The sequence below is a fragment of the Camelus ferus genome, chromosome 3 (assembly GCF_009834535.1).
Source record: "Camelus ferus isolate YT-003-E chromosome 3, BCGSAC_Cfer_1.0, whole genome shotgun sequence".
NCBI classification, from domain to species: domain Eukaryota; kingdom Metazoa; phylum Chordata; class Mammalia; order Artiodactyla; family Camelidae; genus Camelus; species Camelus ferus.
In genome coordinates this window covers 57,903,082-57,925,637 of record NC_045698.1, presented here as the reverse complement: position 1 = coordinate 57,925,637, position 22,556 = coordinate 57,903,082, and the positions used below count along the sequence as shown (strand labels likewise).

The 22,556-nt window shown below is 34.7% G+C and overlaps 1 long non-coding RNA gene across 1 annotated transcript in view; it reads right to left on the bottom strand.

The window, feature by feature from the left end:
* Positions 1-22,556, bottom strand: part of LOC116662176 — a 262,216-nt gene that overhangs the window by 222,720 nt on the left and 16,940 nt on the right. Inside the window, exons 7-8 of the long non-coding RNA XR_004318183.1 lie at positions 21,106-21,182; positions 3,048-3,264 (exon numbers count right to left, since the gene is read on the bottom strand). This is a non-coding gene — a long non-coding RNA (uncharacterized LOC116662176). The remainder of the gene's footprint in view (positions 1-3,047; positions 3,265-21,105; positions 21,183-22,556) is intronic.

Here is a 22,556-nt window from a genome sequence, read left to right as displayed (position 1 = left end):
AGAAATGTCCATCTGCTAATTTGAATATTCTTCTAAACTCTAAGGAAAGAGATTATGCCATTGTAATTTTTTTTCTTTATAGCCTCTGTGTTTAGCTTGCAATATGTCAGGTGCTCAATGAATATACATCGCTGTGGAACCGAACTAAAATCTCAATGAAGTGTTGTAATGCATAGATAAAATGAAATTGAAGACAGGATTTGATATCACTGAACAGTGATAGACAAAGTACCTAAAGTAATGAAGAAGTTAATTAAAAAATATATAAACTTAGATGTTTATATACCAACACACAATATCCAGGAATTAGGAAAATTTAAACTATTAACATCAATTGGCAAATGTGATTTCAAAGGTGATCGTAGTAGTATATATTGCATGTTGGGCCAAGGTATCTTCATGTATCTAGAATGTATTTTTTAATTTTTTAATTTTCAGTCTTTAAAAGTATACAAATATTTTATGCTTATGTAGCAAAAAAAAAAATTCCTGGATTTCTATATCCAGTAGAAGCCAGTTCAGCATTTGAACACTTGTCTGACTGAAAGAAGTTTCCCTGTTACATACTGTTTTGCTTTTGTCAAAAGTCTAGAAGTGTACACTATCTTGAGTATTTGAACACAGATTTTCATATCTAAAACCATGTTTCCATGTCAATAAAACTGCACCATGCAAAAAACTATATAGTTTAGAATATGAAACTGAACCACCTGAAAAGAATCATTTAATTAAAACAGCAGAGGACTAGATGGGATATCCCTGTGGAATAGTATTATAAACAACTCAGACAGTATGTGAATAATGATTTCTTAAAATATCTTAGAAAACAAGCACCAAGGCAAAACCTATTAGTAAAATGTTTACCTTCTGAAAGCACGCAACCTAGAATATTTTTGTTTTAATTTTCTGAGGGCATGGGTCTGATCGTCACGTAGAACAGAATTTTCAAACAATTTTCAAACAGTTGATCTACAGATCAATCTATAGTGAGCTTGCTAAAAATGCAGCTTTCTAGCCCTAAACCAAATTAAATCAGAATCTCTGAGGCTGGCTTTGTCAGCTAGCATAGAAGAGCCTCAAGCTTGGTTTAATGCTCTGCTATCATCATCTGGAAATTCTTAATTTTCAAGCAAGCGGCTCTACACTCTCATTCTGCCATGTGTCCTGCTAATGATATTGCTGTTCCTGGGAAGGAACACTCAGAAATCTGCATTTTTAACACTCACTGCAGGTGATTTTGATTCAGGCATCTGCCGACCACACTGTTTGAGAACAATCCACTTTGAAGGTAACAAGGCACAGAAAAGAAATGTTACTCTGGTCATGCTTCTTATCATCTTGGAAGAAAGGCAACAGAAACCAAAACTGTGGGAGATAGTAACCACACCATTCTGGAGTTCATAAAAGCCCAGAAGTGAGATGCAGAGAAAAGCCAAACATTATACTCTTTTTAAAGACATTACACTCTTATTAAAAGAACACTTCCAAAGTCCTGAAACAGGTAGGATTGTGTATTTGGTCAGAAAAGAAAAATCAGAGATTCTAAGTCATTATGAACTTAATGTGAGCTCCTGACCAAATGTATTAATTGAAAAAATCAAAGATAAAATCTTCATAGCTGAACAGGGAGAGCTCTGAGGTCAGATATTTAAGGCTGAGAAGAAGCAAGAATAGCAAAGATGGAGAGAATCTGGGGAAGTCAACAAAGACCTGGAACATCTGAAAGTTCTCAGGGCAAAATATCACGGGCTTTTGAATAGATTAACTAGGACAGAAAAGGGATTTCAAATGGAATCAAAATCCAACAATAAGAACTTTGCACAAGAATCTGATGAGATAATTAATCAATCAATTCTGAGGAATGAAGCTTTCCCAAGCCCAAACCGAGCCCATGGTCTTCTCACAAGGGGGAGTACTAAATTCCAGCACAAATATTGGGGACACTCAATTTAGACCATTGTCACCGTGCTAGGGTAACAGCAACCATACAGACACCATGCCAAATACAAAGGAGGTGTTTCGTACATGTTAACTAAACTTGCCACCTTAGGCTGACCCAGAGAAAAAAAACTGCATTCAGCTAGAGTGTTCCAGAGCACCAGAGCCCAGGTGCTTCTCCACTAAGTTTTCCCAAACACCTATAAATCTCATCAAACTCATCTCAGCAATTTGAACACCTGTGTATAAATTTTTAGTTTCAGCTTCACTGGTTATTAACTGGTCTTGATCCCTGATAAGTAGGCTTTCTTAGCTATGTTGCAAGACTCACTTGCTCAAAACAATCCACATCCCTCAGGAAAATTTGCAATTTACGATAAAAAAAAAATAAAATGTTAAGGAACAAAGCAGAGAGAGTAGATTTATTTGTATTCTGTTTTGCTTCTTTTTCTCCATCGAGAAAATTAATTTTCAAGCTGGCAAATCTAGAACAAACATCATTAGGAGGGAATTGAAGTGCAAGATAGGTGCAGAGATAATAAGGGAGTCCTTTACAGCTTTAAATTAATTCAAGCCTTCAGGCCCAGATAAATTATATCCCAGGATATTTAAATAACTTGCAGATGTGATCAAGGAACTATTGTTGTTAAACTCTAAGAAGTCACAGGGAAAAGAAGGAGGCCCCAAAAGTTTAGAGATGGGCAAATGCTATCCCTGTTTCTTAAAACTGGGTGTGTGGCTGAGAGGCAGAAGTAGCAGATTCCAAACATTACAAACTAAATGTAAGCTTCTGGTCAAATTCTTAAACAATGGTTAAGCAGTTGGTGAGTAGCTCTCTTGAATGCAGAGAACTGTTTATATTGTTCAGAGTTGAATCCTAAGGGTTCTTCACAGGGTGTGTCCATAATAGGTAATTAATAAATATTCACGAAACATTAACTGACTGTTTAAGTAGGAAGGCTGTGTTTGAAATCAACATGAATTCACTGAGAAGTAGACAGAAGCACGTTGCTTATCTCTCTGAGCTGCATTATTGTGCAAAGCAGGACAGGCCAGGTTATACTACGGAGACAACCTCAAAATCTCAATCTCAAATCAAAATGACTTACTTTTTGCTCACACTTCACGTCCGCGGGGTAGGCTGTGGACTCCGCTCCGGGGCATCCTCACACCAGAACTCAAGTCACGATCTGAAGCACTGCCTATTGCAGAGGCAGAGAGAGACTTGTGCGGGATTGGCAAATCCACCCTTAACAGTTTCCACCTGGAGGTGAGGCAGCCTCCACCTGCATTGTTCCATTGTTCTAACGAGTCACGTGGCCATTCCTGCATTCAAAGATTGGGGGAGAACATGTGAATCTACTTTGTATCCAGAAGAAGGACCAGAAATATCTAGTTTCAAGTACTAATGGCTACTACAGTTACCTGTAAAGTGGAAATTTTATTTACAGAGTATAGTGGTTTACTGGTGTACAGCATAGTGAGTCACTTATACACATACAAAATAGAAGTCATCATAGCTAACTCTTGTATGGGTTATCAAACGGTTACAATATAGCTGTAATAATAACTATCTCGTATTTTTTACAAGAAAATGTCATAGCACTTCGCTTTTCTAAATCAGTTTAAAACTAATGCTGAGCTACCAGGGCCCAAGCTGGTGAGGAGTTTAAGTTTTTGGTGGGGTTAGGAAAAGAACAACATTTATCTTCTTTTTTTCTTAATGCTTTTATTTATTTACTGATTTCTTTTTTATTTGGGGAGAGGTAATTAGGTTTATTCTTTTTGAATTTTTATTTGTTTTTTGGGGGGGAGGGTAATTAGGTTTTATTTATCTTTGATGAGGCTACTGGGGTTTGAACCCAGGACCTTACGCATGTTAGGCATGCACTCTACCACTGCTATACACTCCCCCTCAATATTTATCTTCTTAAGGTTGCGTTAGTATCCAGAAAGGTTTCATCTGCCTTGAAAGTAAATGATTCTCGACTTTTCATTATATCATGGTCACAGCTAAGAAATACATTATCCAGTCCCATGTGATCTATTAGAAAATGGGCTTTTCTTGCTATTTCCATTCTTAGCTTGGGCACAGTTCATTTGGAGATAGTGTGGGATCATTGTGAGGCTAAAAGCTCTGGCCAATTATCTAGCCTCCATGATTGCAACTTGCAGCCACCACTTCAGTAGTCCTGTTCCCTCCTTAGATTACTACACAGGAACATAATTTCCACCATCATGGACATACGCCTTCTACCATAGTTGTAAGGAATATTTTATTGTTATAGCTCTGTCCATTGCTGTCTACCCACTTTGTACCTCCCACCACATGGGGTTTCTCTCCCATCCCACTCTGGAATTAAATGGTTTAGTCCTTTAAATGGATTTCAGTTTTCAGAAACAAGAGGTGAAAAGAAGGGGTTGTGGTTTAAGAACACCTGTTTTTACCCTTGCAACATAAATACCCCAGAAGCAAGACAACAAAAGCCAGGCTAAATCCTTGCTAAAAGGAGGAAATACAATGGGATCAAAATGCAAGTTAGGGGCTTCACAAATCATCTTCAATAATATTTCAAGGTAACATCTTTAATTTGGTGATTAAATTAAAATAAAAGCAGAATCAAATACAGTATCTGACAGAGTAGGCTTTCAATAAATGACAGTTTCTATTATTACTGTCAAATCATGTCTAATTGGCGATGTTTCCATGTTTCGAACAATTACTTAATCTGTTATTTGAAGGATGATATAGTCAAAGTGTCTCTGCTCAATGGAATGGAGGAAATAAGCACTGTTTTTAGGACACAGAACATGGAATTTTACATATAGTTCTGCTCCCTCATTTTACAGATGAGGGTTCATAATACATGTAGACTTTTAACAGTTGGAAATTTTACATTGTTCCCTTTGATAAGTATCACTAGTATCACTAACTAATTCTATTCCTGTTTCATTTGTTTTATAGTCTTAATTTTATCAAAAATAAACCATTGTGTATGTATGTATTTATCACCTATGGAACTCTCATCAGAAATTATTCCTAATTACCTATAAATTGAAAATTCTTGTAGGCCACCTTCAGTTTTACTTAAATAACTGGAAATCACTTGGCCAGCAAAAATACGAAGCCTTGTATTTCCCTTTAGAGTTTTTTTTTTTTCTTTTACAGTTTTGGGCAATGCACCATAGTAGCATTTAGGGTGGATATATGACAGGTAAAAATCTTTCTTTAGTAACGTACAAACTGGGCAATTGAGAAAGGAGAGATAGGGAAGGATTTGAGGAGTAACAGAACCTGAAAAGTTCATTCTCAGGTAGATCAGTTTTAGGCAAGACTTTACTCGGCCTCAGACAAATGACTCACATGTCTGTGATTCCTTTCAAAGGATCCCAGTTTAAAGATACCAGCACAATACCAATGGACTCCTTAGGGCCTTACGTCATCTTGTTTCGTCTGAGCAGGCACCCCTAGAGTTCTTACGGATTAACTTGAGAAAATTGTTTCATAATATACATTCCTGCCAATCACTTAGGAAGGCTTAACTAAATTATTATTGGAAGGATTCCATTCTGTTTTTCAAATTTATTATACTTACTAACTCTATAGAGAAATATGAAATCAAGATTGACTGCAATTTATTATCAAACTAAAGGGTGACAACGCAATTCCAGTCTTAATAGTCTGAGGAATAAGGGCCAAGAATCTGTAAATCCCAAATCCTGACCATAGCTTTCAACCCTGCACTTCATATCCACTTTTGACACTTACTGAAAATGTCACTGACTCACTACATAAAATCAGAACCAATAAATAGTGAAGAAAGTTTTATTTCACTCCTTTTAAAAATATTTTCCATTTGCTTTTACTTTTTCTAGTTTGGGAGCCATTGTTGTTACTGATATTAAAAATAGAGACTTAAAGGGAAAAGAACTGATTTTTTTTCCTTTTTATAAATTTACTAACTGCTTTATCCAGGCTAAAGCCTTCTTTTATTTTATTTCATGCTATTAATATAGAATCTCACTATAAACCAAATTTCAACATAGAATTGTGAAATGTAGAATTGGCAGAGCAAGTTATGTAAAAGGAAATGTGCTACTGCTTTACTTGAAAAATAAAGCCATATAATCTATGAATGAGAATATCTTAAATATATTATGGTATATATACCACAAAAGATTAAGTAACTGTCTTAGAACTGATGTAGGAATAAAGACGTTAATTTGGAAAGATGTTTGTAAATATAAAAAACAAGTTTCAGTACAGTAGGTATGGAATGATCCCATTTATGTTATAAAAATGTTTGTATGTATACATTTATTTTTAAAGCATAGATGATGAATTCTGGAAGGATAAATTAGAAATTATGAACAATTATTACTTCCTGAGAGTGGAATTGGTGATCTTATTGGGAAGGTGTCTTTGTTTTCCCACCTTCCATCTTACATTATGGTTGAAATTTTGGAATCAGTATATATTTATTGTATACAAAATTTAGTTTTGGAATTTCTCTATCCTCTCATGTTTCCAATCAGGTATTAATATATGGTTTATAAATAAATCCTGCAAGATAGCCTTATTTTTAATCAATCAGGAAGTGTTTATCACAATACATTTCAATACTAATTTTTTAAAGAATTTCTTTCAAGAAGATATCCATGACATAATAAAATAAATGAGGAAACTAGAATAAGAAGAAATCAAGAAGAAAATAAATTAAAGCTAACAGTTAGTATACACAAAAAATTTTTAATCAGTTTGCTCCAGTTTTTAGAGATGAGCTGTTGATAAGCTCTTTGATTTCTTGTGTCTAAAGAAAATGGGGTAAAAATGATCAGTTTTAAGAACCATGTAGTATTTTCCTCGTGATAAGTCCTATGAGCAATTTCCTATTACTCCTATATGCCAGGAAATATCTAAGTAAGATAGGACACATCAAATTGATTTGATTCCAAATTAATAAGGTATTTCTTTAGAGTATATCAATTATAGAAAAAAATTAATGGCCATTTTTTAAATTTAAAAATCATTTTGCTTCCTGACATATTTGATTACATAGAACGAGGTATGGATATTTGGAGACTTGTTAATTCTAAACTAAAGCCGAAGAAGCTACTTTAAAAAGAACAGATGTAGAGCCCTGAGATACAGCAAATGAGGAAATCTATGTTGCCCTGGTAAAATGCTACAACACAGTATGAACTTTGATTTTATTCAGAAATTTAGGCCTCCCATGACTCAAGCTGATAGCATTTTCTTCTAAAAATTTCAGAGCCAGCTTTTCTTTTCATCATCTGATCATGATGAGAAGCAAAGACAAATCATATTAAGTAAGTACAAATTCATATTTTAAAAAGGTGAGATGTATAGTGGCATATCAAGATGTTCTGGTTTATAATTTACACCTTCCTTTTTTTGAATTTGATGTGTTAACAAAAACATACAAAATCAGCCATTTTCTCCCACTCATTTCAACTCCACACCATCCATTACTGTCTGTAGTTCCTTATTGTTACTTGCTATTTATATAATTTTCTCCACCTCAACTCCTACTCTGTAATACATTTTCTTTCCAGAGCTTTTGGAAAGGACCTTAAGAAAAATGGGAGATTGTTTCAGAGCTCTCACATTATTTTTCTTTTGCCAAATACTGGATGTGGAAAGAATCACTCAAGTGCATTCGTGCATTATACTACAAATAGAGATGGAGTCTGTTCAAGCTCACAACAGGCTCCAGGCACCTCCATGTTTTGGGCCTCCTGTGAAGAAAAAAAAAGAGGAAAAGGAGGAGAAAAAGAGAGATGAGGAGGAGGCAAAGAAATATAAAAATGGCACAAAAAACTATGGCATATTTTAAATATTTTCATTTATCAAATTAATATTTTAAATTTAAAAATGCAATGTATGTATTAAAACTTCATTAGAAGATAACATGGAAAATATAAACTAGAAGCTCTTTGGGAATATGAAATGTATGCCTAATACCCTCCTGCCCTTTGAGTTCCACTTTTATCCTTTCCCACATTTCCCATCTCCTTCCTTACTCTCATTCCTTCTCTGGCCTGCCTGCTTGCTTGCTTGCTTGCTTTTTTTTTTTTTCTGGAATTCTTTTCCCATTAATGCTGTTTAATTGATGAAAGTATATTCAAGGAAATCAACAACAGCAGGGAAATTTTTGGATGTAGGTCATATTTTATATAATGCAGTAATTATAAGGCTAATATATGTTCATTATAGAACTTTAAGAAAATGCAGAAAATTATAAAACAAGTCATAACCTTGGAGAAAATAATTTTAAAGCATCATTTAAAATCCTTCTAGGATTTTTTCCCAAATAAATTACATATGCATATTTATTTTTATTTTTTTTCATTTTTAAGAAAATTTGGCCCAACTTTATTGAGGTATAATTGACAAATAAAAATTGTATGTGTTTACAGTATACACTGTAATGTTTTGATATACAATTACATTGTGAAATGATTACCATAAAGTTAGTTAACAGATTCATCACCTCACATAGTTAATTTTTGTGTGTGTAGTAAGAACATTAAACATTTACTCTCTTAGTAAGGAAGGAGATGGGAAATGTGGGAAAGGAAAATATTTAAAGAATATAATACAATATTATTAACTATAATCACCATGTTGTATATTAGATGTCCAGAACTTATTCATCCTGCATAGCTGAAAACTTATACCCTTTGACCAACGTCTTCCCATCCCTATCCTCCCCACCACATCCCTATCAGCCCTTGGCAACCACCATTTCACTCTCTGCTTCTGGGGGTTGACTTTTTTAGATTCTACAAATAAGTGAGATCCTGTAGTATTTGTCTTGCTATGTCTGGCTTATTTCACTTAGCATAATGTTCTACAGCTTCATCTGTGTTGTTGCAAATGACAAGATCTTCTTAAAGCTTAAATGTTCATCTATACTATACCTATATTTGTGTCTATAATATATCACATTTTCATTATCTTCAATGGATAGTTATGTTGATTCCATATCTTGGCTGATGTGAATAATGCTGCAATAAAATGGCGTACTGGTTATCTCTTTGAGATACTGATTTCATTTCCTTTGGATGTATACCCAGAAGTGGGATTTAGGGATCACATGGTAGTTCTATTTTTTTATTTTTTGAGGACTCTCCATAGAGTTTTCCATTGGAGCTGCACCGTTTTCTATTCCCACCAAAAGTGTACAAGGGTTCCACTTTTTCCATATTCTTGTCAATAATTTTTCTTTTATATCTTGATAATAATCTTTCTAACAGGTATGAGGTGTGATCTCATTGTGGTCTTGACTTGCATTTCTTTGATGATTAATAATGTTGAGCTTTTTTAATGTACCTGTTATAGGTCTGAATCATGAAGAAATACAATGATATTGAATCATTGATCCAAAGACCCCCAACAAAGGAAAGCCCAGGACCTGGCAGCTTTATAGATAACTTCTACCAAATATTTAAAGAAGAATTAACACCAATCCTTCTCAAAGTCTTCCAAAAAAATTGAAGAGGAAAAAACACTTCAAAACTCATTTAACAAGGCCAGAATTACTCTGCTACCAAAATGAGACAAAGATACTACAACAAAAGAAAACTACAGACCAATACCCTTAATGAAATTAGATGCAAAAGCCATCAACAAAATATTAGCAAACTGAATTCAATACCTTAAGAGGATCATATACCATAATCAAGAGGGATTTATCTTTTGGATGAAAGGATGGTTTAACATTGACAAATCAATCAATGTGATACAGAACATTAACAGAATGAGGGATAAAAATCATGATCATCTCAATAGGTACAAAAAAAGTATTTGACAAAATTCAACATCCTTTCACGATTAAAACTCTCAACAATGTGGATATAGAGGGAACATACTTCACCATAAGAAAGACCATATATGACAAGCTCATAGCTAACATGATACTCAGTGATGGAAAGCTGAAAGCTTTTCAAGACAAGGATGCCCACTCTTGCCACTTCTACTGAAAATACCAATGGAAGCCCTAGCCAAAGCTATAGGAAGAAAAATAAATAAGAGGCATCTAAATCAGGAAAAAAAAAAAAAGAAGTAAAATTATCTGTTTGCAGATGACATGATCTTAAATGCAGAAAACCCAAAGGACTCCACCAAAAAAACTGTTAGAACTAACAAATAAATTTGGTAAAGTCGCAGGATACAAATACAACATTAAAAAATTAGCAATGTTTTTATACTTTAATAATGAACTATCTGAAAAATAAATTAAGCAAATAATCTCATTTACAAGAACTGCAAGAAAAAATAAAATACCTAGGAATAAATTTAATCAAAAAGGTGAAAGATCTGTACACTGAAAACTATAAAACAATGATAAAAGAAATTGAAGAAGACACAAATAAATGGAAAGATCTCCTGTGTTCATGGATTGGAAGAATAGTGTTAAAATGTCCATATTACCCAAAGCAATCCATAGATTCAATGCAATCCTTATCAAAATTCTAATGGCAATTTGACAACCCTAAAATTCATATGGAACCACAAAGGCTCTGACTAGCCAAAGCAATCTTGAGCAAAAAGAACAAAGCTGGACACATCAAGCTATTTGATTTCAAAATATACTACAAAGCTATAGTAATCAAAACAGTATGGTACTGGCATTAAAAACACATAGATTCATGGAACAGAACAGAGAACCTAGAAATAAATCCAAATATTTAGGTCAATTCATCTTCAACAAATATGCCAAGAAGATGCAATGGGGAAAGGATAGTCTCTTTAATAAATAATGTTGAGAAAATTGGATAGCAACATGCAGAAAAATAAAATTGGGTCCGTGTCTCACACTGTATACAAAAATCAACTCAAAATGTGTGGACATATGTAAGACCCGAAACTGCAAAACTATTAGAAGGAAACAGCGTAAAATTTCTTGATACTCATCCAAGCGATGAATTTTTGGATATAACCCCAAAAGCACAGGCAATAAAAGCAAAAGTAAAGAAAAAGGAATATATCAAAGTAAAACTCTTCTGTACAACAAAGGAAACAATCAAGAGAATGAAGAAACAACCTACAGGATGGGAGAAAATATTTGCAACCATTTATCTGATGAAGTGTTAATATTCAAATACATAAGAAACTCAACTCAATAGCAAGAAAATGACCTGATTAAAAATGGGCAAAGAACCTGAAGAGATGTGTCTTAATATCTACAAACGGTCTGCCTTCTATATGCAGGAATTCCACTGAGTCTTTTCAAAAGATAGCTCATTAGTTCTGGTTCTCCCTATGGTTCTTATAATGGAAGTGCCATGGAGCCTCTCAAAGGAAATGTGTTTCTCTCTACACCTCATGGAGGAAATGCATTCCTCTCTACATTTGTCCAGAACATTATAAGGACACATGAACTCAGTGTCCAATCAGGGAATTAGGGAAGAGAGGAGGCTAGAGAGGATACTACAGGCTAGTGAATCTCTGTCATGTATGCATTGTGGTAGGAACATACCTTAACACTTCAGACTATTCTTTCAGTTGTTGAAAATCCACAGAAAATGGATTAGTATCTAGAATTTAATAGTGCACCAATAAAATGCCAATAGCATGTTTAGATATATGAGAAGCTGTTTCTAAAGTTCATCTGGAAAACAAACCTGCAAGGATACAAAGCATATTTTGGAAAAGGAATGAGCACACACGAGAGAGAGACAGGAGAAAGAGAAGAGAGGAAAAAGAGGGAATTTGACTTACCAAATACTACTATTTATAATAAAGTTAAAATAGTTAAAACAGAATGCTACTGAACAAAATGTAACAGTTAAATTAATGGAACAGCTTATTTTAGTCTGGCAATAAAGCCAAAAACGTAAGAAAATATGATCATGGTATAAGAGGCATTTCATATCATGGGAAAATAGATTATACAACAAATAGTGTTAGGACCACAAGAAATACCTCTATGGGAAAAGTTTTTATGACTACTTCCCTAATTTCTTTATACAAAAAGCAAAATAAATTCCAGATGAAGCATATAAGTAAAGAACATAAAACTATAAAAGCAGTAAAGAAAACATGACATAATTTGAAAAGTAAATTTGGCATTGGGAAGTACTTTCAAATTTACCACAAGAACTACAACTCATAAAATTTTAATATGGCAATAAAATAAAATTTGAAAAGAAATCTGGCAAAAGACAACAACATCAAAAAACAGCAACAACCACAGTTAAAAAAAGAAAAGAATGAAGGACAAAATCTTGGAAAAAATATAACACATTTAATGTTTAGTACAGAAGAAGTTCCTACAAATCAGCAAGACCAAAGACAATAGAAAAAGAGGCAGAAACATGACAGTTCAAATAAAGGAAATAAGAAGGTTTTAAAGTATGTTAAGAGATGTTTAATCTCACTTATTTTGGGAGGAAGGCAAATTAAAGCTACATTAAAATTCTAATGTTCACTTCTCTAATCATCAAAGATCAAAAAGTTCAATAACATAAGGAAATAGGAAATCTTTGTTATTGGTGTGTGAGTTGGTATAAATACTTGGGAAGGGAAATTCTACAACATATATCAAAATTGAAAACATCTGTTCCTTTTCCCAAGAGAGAAATTTCACTTCTAGGAATATATCTAGTATATTCTTGCACTTGTGTGAAGTGATACTGTCCCAAATACTTAGTGTTTATATAAGAGGTTCATAACAATTTAAGTGGCTATGAATGAAGAGTCAATTATATAAATTATGCTATATCCACACAAAGAAACACATGCACCTATTAAAAATAACAAGGGAAATTTATATCTAACTCACACAGAAGGCAAATATGGCTATCATATAGAGGTAGAGAGAGAGAGAGAGAGATAGTCTTTTGCACCTTTCTTCCTTTCAATAATATACAACTACTTGGGTAAAGAGAAAAGAAGAAAGGACACACACACGTTTGTATGTGGAGACTATCTCTGAATCTGGCAACAGTGGTAGTGTTTAGAAAAGGAACAGGTGGCTGGGGGCAAGAATGAAAGGGGAGCCTATTTTCCCTCTCTATATCCTTCTGCATATTTTGCATTTGCTATTATGGGGATGTTCTAATTTTCAGAAACTTTTCATTAATTAATTAATGTTTAAAAGAAAAAAAAAAGAAGTCTAAGGAACTGAATTTGTGTCTAACTGGCAAGTATCAGATATGAATATGGAGACAAGTACAGAGGCTTTGTGCAAAATTAATTTTACGTTTGGAACTCATTTTTCCTTTGAGAAACTGTGATTGAGTAAGAGTCCAGATAGGTACTTACTCGTTTTTGAAACAAGACTTTTTCTCTATGATTTTCTTGTATCGCTTTCACAGCTCCTGTTTGTTTAGCTGCCTTTATAGAGGGCAGGTAGAATGCCCAGGGGACGTTCTAATGCTCCCCAGCTGAAACTGGCTCTGTTTGGGCAAGTTATTCTGCATGGGAGATTTGAAAGCCTGAAGCAGTTTTCAAGGCTAATTCCAAAGGTGAACCTGTGTCTTTGTTATTGAGAAGCACATGTAAAACCCCAAGGGTCAACACATTTGACTGCCTTTAAGCCAAGCAACTACCACAACCAACTAAATGATTCAAACGCATCTTCATCAGTGGAGCCTCCTTCCTTAGACTGTGGCATTGCCCTCCCTATTTAAATGTGGGGTTCCCAGGGCTCTGATTTTCCTACTGTCACATAAAAGCCTGCAACTTGAATTGCAAGAAATGAGAGGATGAAATTGAGCACATGCAAATATGCTACAGGGCCTGATTTGACTTAAGTCCTTTCTTGTTTTCTGGAGGTTTAATGCCTTTGAGCATCTGTGAAAGCTGGTTCTTTCTGGCAATACCATAGCCCAATTTGCTCTATTAGGAGGGTCTAATATTGAGAGGGTCTAAAATATAAACTGAAAAACAGCAGGTCCCAATTCTCCCATCAACCTACCAGGCATCTAAATTTAAAATCCTGGAAAATGTAGAGAAGTGGGGCATTCATACAACGGTCCCTTCAACCCAGTAAGGATACTGCTTTGTATTTCAGTTTGGTACATCCACATAGCATCCTTGGGCCAAACACACACACAAAGTGGTTGCAACATGTTCAGCTATGTCTACTACTCCCTCCCTTGTTTGCCTCTAGGAAAAGAAAAGATATGCCTCTTGACAAATTTTCTTTCCCCTTGAAGAATCAGAACCAGGCCTTGAGAACAGCTTAAAGTAAGCCTGTTGGCTTTCAGACCCTTTCATGTCTATTTTTGGACCTCAAGCAATGTAACTTTCTTCTGCCTTATCTTCAGACTCATGCACTGAATTTTTCCCAACTCTCTTCCTCTTCCTTTCTTTGTGGTTCTGAAGGCTAGTAGTGTGTGCCATCTCAAAATATGCCACTTTGACATCAGAATTATTTTGAGCTAAAGGCACTTGAAAAACAGCAGGAATAAGAAGAGTGCTCTGACCTCCCCTTGTCCTAAAAGCAGGAGATAAAACTCCCATGTGAAAGATGTCCTTCATATACCTGAAGGAAAGAAACATTCTTATCCAGAGGCGGGGACTCGAGGCTGAAGAGAATTCTGTATTAACTTTGTTAAAATAATTCGTAAATTCCTTTAGCCTCTCCCATATTTTACTTTTCAACAATTGCCTTTGTCCAACCTACTATAAAAGCATTTAGGTTCTGCCACTTCTTTAGTTCTTCATTTTCTCATGCGGGCTCCCATGTCACATAAAACTTATGTTAAATAAAATCTGTATGTTTTTATCCTGTTAATCTGTCTTATGTCAATTTAATTCTCAGGCCCAGCTGGAGACCCTGCGAGGGTAGAGGTAAAGTTTTGCCTTCTCTATTGATTTCTTCCCCTCTCCCATCAAAATGTAATGCTCTTACTACCTATTTCTTCAGTGTCAGATGTTTGTGAAAATACCATGTACCCTAATGCACAGCTAAAATTCTAATATATGTGCTAATGTTATACCTTCTTATACAACATATTTGCATTTAAATAGAGTTGTCTGGAGATTTAATGATTTAACCCAAAGGGATTAAAATGTCTCACATTTGTATAGCACTTTGTAGATTATATCAAGGAGCTTTTCACAAACGAGATTTCTTATGAACCTCTAAGTCACCCTGAGGCAGAGAGAGTAACCATTTTAATTTACATTGCACACTGTTGATAACTTGAGAAGTTTAGAAGCTGCCTCAGAGTCACACAGTAAACAGCGAGATATCGACTGAGGTCTGATGACTCCTGATTCAGCATTCTTACTTCTACATTTGACACCTCCAGAAGCAAATGAAATCTGTGTATTTGTGTGTCTGAGTCACCGATCACAACATGTAAGTGCCCAGTGGCTCCATCTGTTCATAGAGCCAGAAAAATTCAAGGGATGAAGATGCAGATGACATTCTGGACCTCTCACTTATAAGGATACACAGGGTGGAGAGCTGTTCTAGGATTTTTGTCAAACAACAAATGAAACCACTTGACTGGCTGACAAACTGGCCTTTTAATTTTCTTTCAAGTTTCACTAATAAACTATACCAGAATTACCTGGGGTTGGAGTTGGACCTTCTGTTAAAAATGCATATTTCTGGGCCATTACTCCTATTTACTGAACAATAAACAGAATCTCTGATGCACAAGACATTTTGAGAAACTATAAATTATTCCCTCTTCTTAAGTACAGATACGTGTGATTTACATTCTAAAATTCTCCGATGTTTACCATGGTCTCACAGGCAAGCTAACTTCTTGGCATATCACTCAAAGCTTTCTATTTTTTTCCTAGCCACTACTTCCCAGTTAATTCCTTACTACTCCTTTTCACTTGATCCCGTATATAGCCTGCAGTTTTCTCTTTTAGCATTTTTCCAACCATGAGTTGCCATCACTTCTGCTACCTAATGATCCCCTTAATTTTTCTTGATTGGCTGAGATGTTCTCTTTCCTCTGAACTCACAGCACCCTTTTCAGTGTTAGTTCTATGACTTTTGGCAAATGCATACAGTTATGTACCCACTACAATCAACACACAGAAGTGTCATACTCAGAAATTTCCTTAGATTCCTTTGTAGTAAACACCTCCTCCCTAAACAGGGTTTACAAGAAGAAATTCATAGGGATTATTTAGAACTATGAAATATTTTCAAGTGTGAGTAAACCCATTCTGGAAATAGAGAAAAACAGCATAAAAATGTTAGGTGTGTAAAGATTCTTGATGTATGTGTATGGAATACTGATAATATAATTGTTACATACTCGTGGTAAATAGTTGGGGCTTTTACATTCTGAAACAATTTGTCTAGAGATGAGACAAATAGTATCTTCCCTGTCAGTACTTTCTGAACAATAGATCTTAATTTCTAGTATTGCTATCTGCTGGTTGTTAATCATGCAGATCAGGTTAAAGGGCAAGTGACCTTTTCAGGAATGGAAGGAGCACTAATTATATCAAATGAATTGTATCTTTTTTGTCTGACAGGACAGTTGTTAGGCTGTGTTGGCATTTGTACAAATGCACAAATAATGTCAACTATGGTTATTAGTTTATAGAAGAATCCCTATTACCCAGTGCCTCAATATAAGAAGTCTCATTATCACTCTCATTCTCATATACTTTTGTCAACATTTGCTGAGTCATATGCAGGAAGATTTTGTTCTGGGAAAGGTCACCTCATTTGACTGATAGTGTACTGGCACTGTAAAGATGATTTAGAGGGTCTAAGACAGCACCAAACTGACTGCAAGGTAGTTAAGTATAAAACTGATAATCAAGAGGGAAAAAGGAGGAGGCAGTTTTCAGAAATTTTGAATATCATTTAAAATGGACATGGCTTAGGATATTCCATCTCTTCAGTTTCTTTCAAATCTAGCTTATCATATCCTCTGCCACTTTGAAGTCTTTTTGTCTCTTTTCTCCTTAGCTGCCAGTCATGAGAATGAAAAGGACAGACTTTCTGAAGTCCTGACATGGTGTTCCTGTACCCAAGTGTCACACCAATGGGGACTTCATAGCATCAATATGAGAAAACGATTATAAAAATTAAAATAATATTTTTATTATAAAATATATGTACAACTCTCTTTTTATAATGGAAAATTTTAAAAGTAAAGTATAAGAATGAAGCCCCCTGCTTCATAATTGCAGATTTTAGAAATCTTTCATCTATTTCTCACCTCTTGTTATTTTTCTTTCCTTTTACTGCTAGAATATTTTAAATAAAATTCTAGATATATAATTTCTTTCATAATATGTCTAACAGAGAAGAATTTTTAAAAATATAATCATGGTACCATTATCATACCTAACAAAATAATAATTATTTTATATCAGCCAATAACTAGTCCATGTTCAAATCTTCCCGGGTGTCTCAAAAATGTCTTTTTATAGTTTATTTACTTGAATCTAAATCCAAACAAATCGCACACATCATAACCAAATGATTTCTGTTTTAAATTTCTTTTAATCCGTAACACCTTCTCTCTTCCACAAATCTCTTTTTACCCTCCTCTCATTTCTTTTAAACTTGGCCATTTGTCCTATAGGATTTCTTCCATTATATATTTGACTGATTGATATTTTTTGGATCAATTTAGCATATTTGTCCAGACATATTTTCTATATATAGTGGTTATATCCATAAGCTTGATTAGATTCAGGGATTCAGGTTTCAGTTCATTTTATTTAATTTGCAAAACACGTAAGTGGTTCTATGTGCTTCTTATTGTTTCACATTAGGAAATGCATAATATCTGATTTTCCTACTTTTAGTGATATTAAGATTGACCAAGAGCTTCAGTTTTATCCATTATAAAATTGCCATTGACCATTTACCTAACGATTTTAGCAGCCATTATGATGGCTATCTAGATCAGTTATTACAGTAAGTTTTGCAAAATGGAGAGTTTCTAATTCTAATATTCCTTATCTATTTATTAGTTAGATTTCTTCTATATATCTTTGTTAATATGATCAATGTATAACACTTATTTCCCCAAATACTTTTTTTTACCTTGTCAAAAAACAAGACTGTTATTCAAAATAATGGCAATAATTTTGCAGTAGGAGACTAGAAAGAGACAAGCAGATTTTCTGCTGTCCTTTGCTGGAAAACACTAACACCAACCAGTTGATTCGGTTCCGTGCAGCATAGAACCACACTGTCAAAAAGAATAACCATCTGGGAAACAAGTACATAGATGTGTAACATTAGCAAATTATATGAGAGTACAATGACATAATGCAATATTAGACATTTGAACAAAAATTTGTTAAAATATTGGTTAACTTTCATTAATGTAAACTCCCACTAGAATATCACATGAAGACAGGGATTTTTGTCTATTTTGTTCGATGCTGGGTTTTCAAGACTTAGATGCTTAGCACATCGTAAGCTCTTGATATTTATTAAATCAATACTGAATTAATGGATGAGATAATTTCAAGAAATGAATAGCTGACAGTGATTATATCAAAGGAAAAGAGAACGAAAAGGAAAATCCAGTCTGGTTATTTGCAGCAATAGTTACTACTATGAATTAAGAACTCACATTAGGAATGTGTGTTCACCATCACATGTAAAGTTGAATGGCTTTAAATTATTTACTCACTTCCCTTGCTAATAAAACACAAACATCTGTGGGCCAAAGAATTAGGGGCATAATTTTTATTTCTCCTATTGGTAGCCTCTAGTCCTATTTCTTCGGTTAGGAACAATTTCATATTTTGTGTTCTCCATGCTTAAAAAATACTTGTTGAGTGGATGAATGCAAAATTTAATAGTTTATCGAGGTTGCTCTTAAAAACACATATTCAAGTTTTCTCTATAGAAAAGGAGTATTTTAAGATTTATGACTTTGAGTTATGATCTTGTTATTTTCATTATTTATACTATTACTAGGATGAGGATAAATATATTTAAAAAATCCTTTCTGAAATTAAAGAAAGTCTAAAGCATAATCTAAAAAAATCTTGTGATGCCACAAATATTTTTTAAAGAAAAAAAAATGCTCTTGATTTAGAGATGCTGTCTGCTGATTCTCTTCCAATTATTCTGACAATGCCTCTTTGTTTCTTGAATTCCTCCTCTTCATCTCTTGCTAACAAGGATAATATTCATTGTTTCTTCTTCAGTGAGTTCACTGACTTACAACATCAACAAAGTTACTTAAACTTGTATCACACACATACACACACTGACACATATACACACACACACAAACTGTATCACCAGTTCTGAACTTTTTCCTGTATCTGGGCCTCCATTTCCAGTTGCACAATAACTCAAACATGTCTAAAGCCAAGTTCCCAATAGAATATCAAAACAGTTTCACTATAACCTGTAGAATTTATTATTTCTGCCAATGATACAATTTTCTCAGTCTCTCAAGCTTAAAACCTTGTTATCGCCCTTATCTCCTTGATCTGTTTTGCCATCCACCTGCAATTAATCACTAAATCCTATTGGTTTGACTTCCCTAATCTCTTGAATTGGTCTCCTCTGTTCCATTCCCATGGTCCCTGTTCTCATTACTTCTCAGCTGAACTATCATAATAGCCTCTTAACTGGTCCTTGGTTTTTCACTACTCCAATTTTGTCTCCTGCTACAGATTAATCTTGCTAACGCACAGCTCAAAGTATATCACGTTTCCACTCACAAAACTCAGTAGCTCCCACTACAGAGGATTAAATAGAAACAATTTTGTTCGGCATTTGTGACCTTTGTCTGAATTTTCCATAACACAGGCCCTCATCTCCAGCCAAAGTGAGTTATTTCCCACTTCTCAAATAAAATCCAGGATTTCCTGCCTATTCCTTTTAATTATGTTTCTCTATATGGTATGTCCCCTTTTCACGACCCTTTTCCCATTGTTGTCCATAAAAATACCTTCAGCCCTCAAGACATTACACAAATGCCAGAGCCTTCTAAGAGACTGTCTTACTCATGACTTCATCATATTGCAGCTTCCCTCTTTTATGAATATGTAAAACACTTTTTCAATACATATCTCTTATAGAATAATTATCACATGGGAATATATATTGTGACGATTTGTATACTTACTGGATCTCCATTTAGGAGAGAAGCCAAGTTTTTTAATCTATTCAAAATTTTTTATTCCTCACTCACAAAACATAGCAGTGTTTTGCACACTGCAAAGGGTCGTAACTATGTGTTCAATTAACTTTAAAAGATCTTTCTCGTAAGTCTGGAAAATCAGTCATACCCTTCAATGTTTACCAAAACAGTCATGTTAATATGGCTACTGTGCTGACACCAGCCAGGTGTTACCCAGGTATTACTGGCCCAGAGAAGGGCTTTAAAGTCAAAATGTATGGCAAAGTGGACCACGAGACTTAAAAGACAGGAGCCATGCTTTCTACTTCCTTTATGCACATCACACAGAAGTTAATACAGTGCTGATATGCTTTGACTAATACACTTCTGCTAAAGAATGATTTACATAAACTACAGTATTTGTTTTCAAAATTCCTCCAATAATAATAAAGGATTCACTATTTTTAAATCAGCTGATCAAAGTCCTCAAATATCCAGATTTGTTTTTAGACCCTCTAAGGAGAAACACCGAGTTCCTAACAAAACAAGTTAATTTCAGCAACTGAATTCCTACAAATAAATTCAAAGTAGTAAGTATATACAAAGCCAAATCTCTGACATCTCTGTTTACTATTTCTTTGTTTTATGTTGTCCTGCAGCACATGAGGACCCATGTTTATAATGACAGACCTAGGGCACTCCCAGATCCTTCAGCAGAGACCAACTGGTATTCTGTCTACTGTGTTTCATAAAGTAAATAAGTAGTTTATACTTTTAGATTTTCAAAAGCAGAAGTCCACACTAAAACTGTTTTTGAATAGTAGTGATAAGGATACACAACATATCACAATCTTTTTAAATTCAGGTTACAATGACTTATTAAATAATTAAAACTATAGCAAGCTCTAATTCAGGGTGTCCCTTTATTCTCTACTCCATGTGATGGAGTCAGGGTAGTAGGAAACCCTACAAATTCTGTAAAAATCTCTATGTCTGGTGCTACCAAATAAACAAAGTTACTGGATAAAGCACCTCAGCTTTCACAATGGCTCTAGGAGTGGACAGTTATGTAACTCTTCTATCAAGTGCTTAAGAAATACCTACCTCTGTTACAGAGCTGTGGTAGGTAAACCTGAAGGTCTGTGGTGAGAAGGCTGAACTCTCTCTCCTCCAATGGATATCTTGGAAAAGGAGGGAGAATTGAATTAAATAAACACTGGTGAAGTAAATTCTAGGGGAATAGAACAGGAAAAATTCTGCTCTATTGCTGTCTTAGAAGAATTCCTTTTTCTTTCAGGCTTCCCTCTACCTAGTCAGGCGTATGCTGGCAGAACACCCAGCTCTGTGGGCCTCAGTTTCTTCTTAGACAGTACAAGGAATTTGAACTATCTGATCATTATGGGCTTCCACTGCTTTCTTTCTCTTAGGCAGAAACAGACAATGAACTTGTAAATTAGTAATATAATTTCAGATACTGGTAAGCGCTGTGTAGATAACAAAGCCAAAAGAGTGACTAGGAGTGAGGAGGTGACATTTAAGCTGAAACTAGGCATGTGACAATGTGGGAGTGTGCTAGTCAGAGAGAACATAAAATACAAAGGCCTCAAAGCAGGAGAAAGGCCACTATGTGGGCTTGGTAGTGACAGGAAATGACAGTGGGGAGGTGAGTCAATGGTATAGAGCTTGGGTTTGAGTTTAAGAATACTGATGGGGAAGACTATTAATGCTGAAAAGTGGTACGATCCAATTTAAGCTTTAAGACAACTACCTATGTTGTATGTGGGGAACAGACTATAGAGAAGGAAGAATCGAGCGGGAAAGGCAAAAGGGTGAGGATAATGATAAGGACGAGGGCTTCAGCAGTGAGACCATGGTGAGAAACAATCAGACTTAAAAATATGTTCAGGAGAGAGCAAAGGCAAGATCTGCTAATGGAGTGGAGGTGGGGTGTGAGGGAAAAACAGACCTAAGATGCCTAGCTATTGATCTGATCAATCCACGGTTTTATCTATAGAGACAACTGAATATATAGGCTTGACTGTAATTTGCAAAAATTCAGTTGTATTTGTGGCTGGATTTCAGTGGAGATGTCAAGGTTGAAATGGAGATTTGGGAGACCTCAGCTTATAGATGGTACTTAAAATCATGAGACTGGATAAAATCTTGAATGCTCTCACATTCACCTTTTTATTATCTAGCTGCAGAAAAATTGGATCAGGTACACCGAGTAATTCTTATTAAATTACTTGCCATGGTATTTTCAAGTTCTTTGTGCCAATTTAATGAAGTGATACAGATGGGGAGAGAAGCTATGAAGTGTGCCTCTGAAAATACATGGTTTTAGTTGTAGCTTAATTTAAGGCTTCATTGTTGTGCTTTATAACCATGCAGTATTTTCCAGGCATATCTTCACCTAATGTTGTTCTTTATCAGATTGAAAGGGAAGGCACAAGTTTTATCACCTAAATTTACTTGATTGTGTCCCATTACCATTTAGTTTCTGATCTATCTAAAGCCAATTGATTTCCAATTAAGGACAAAGTTTTCTTTAATTT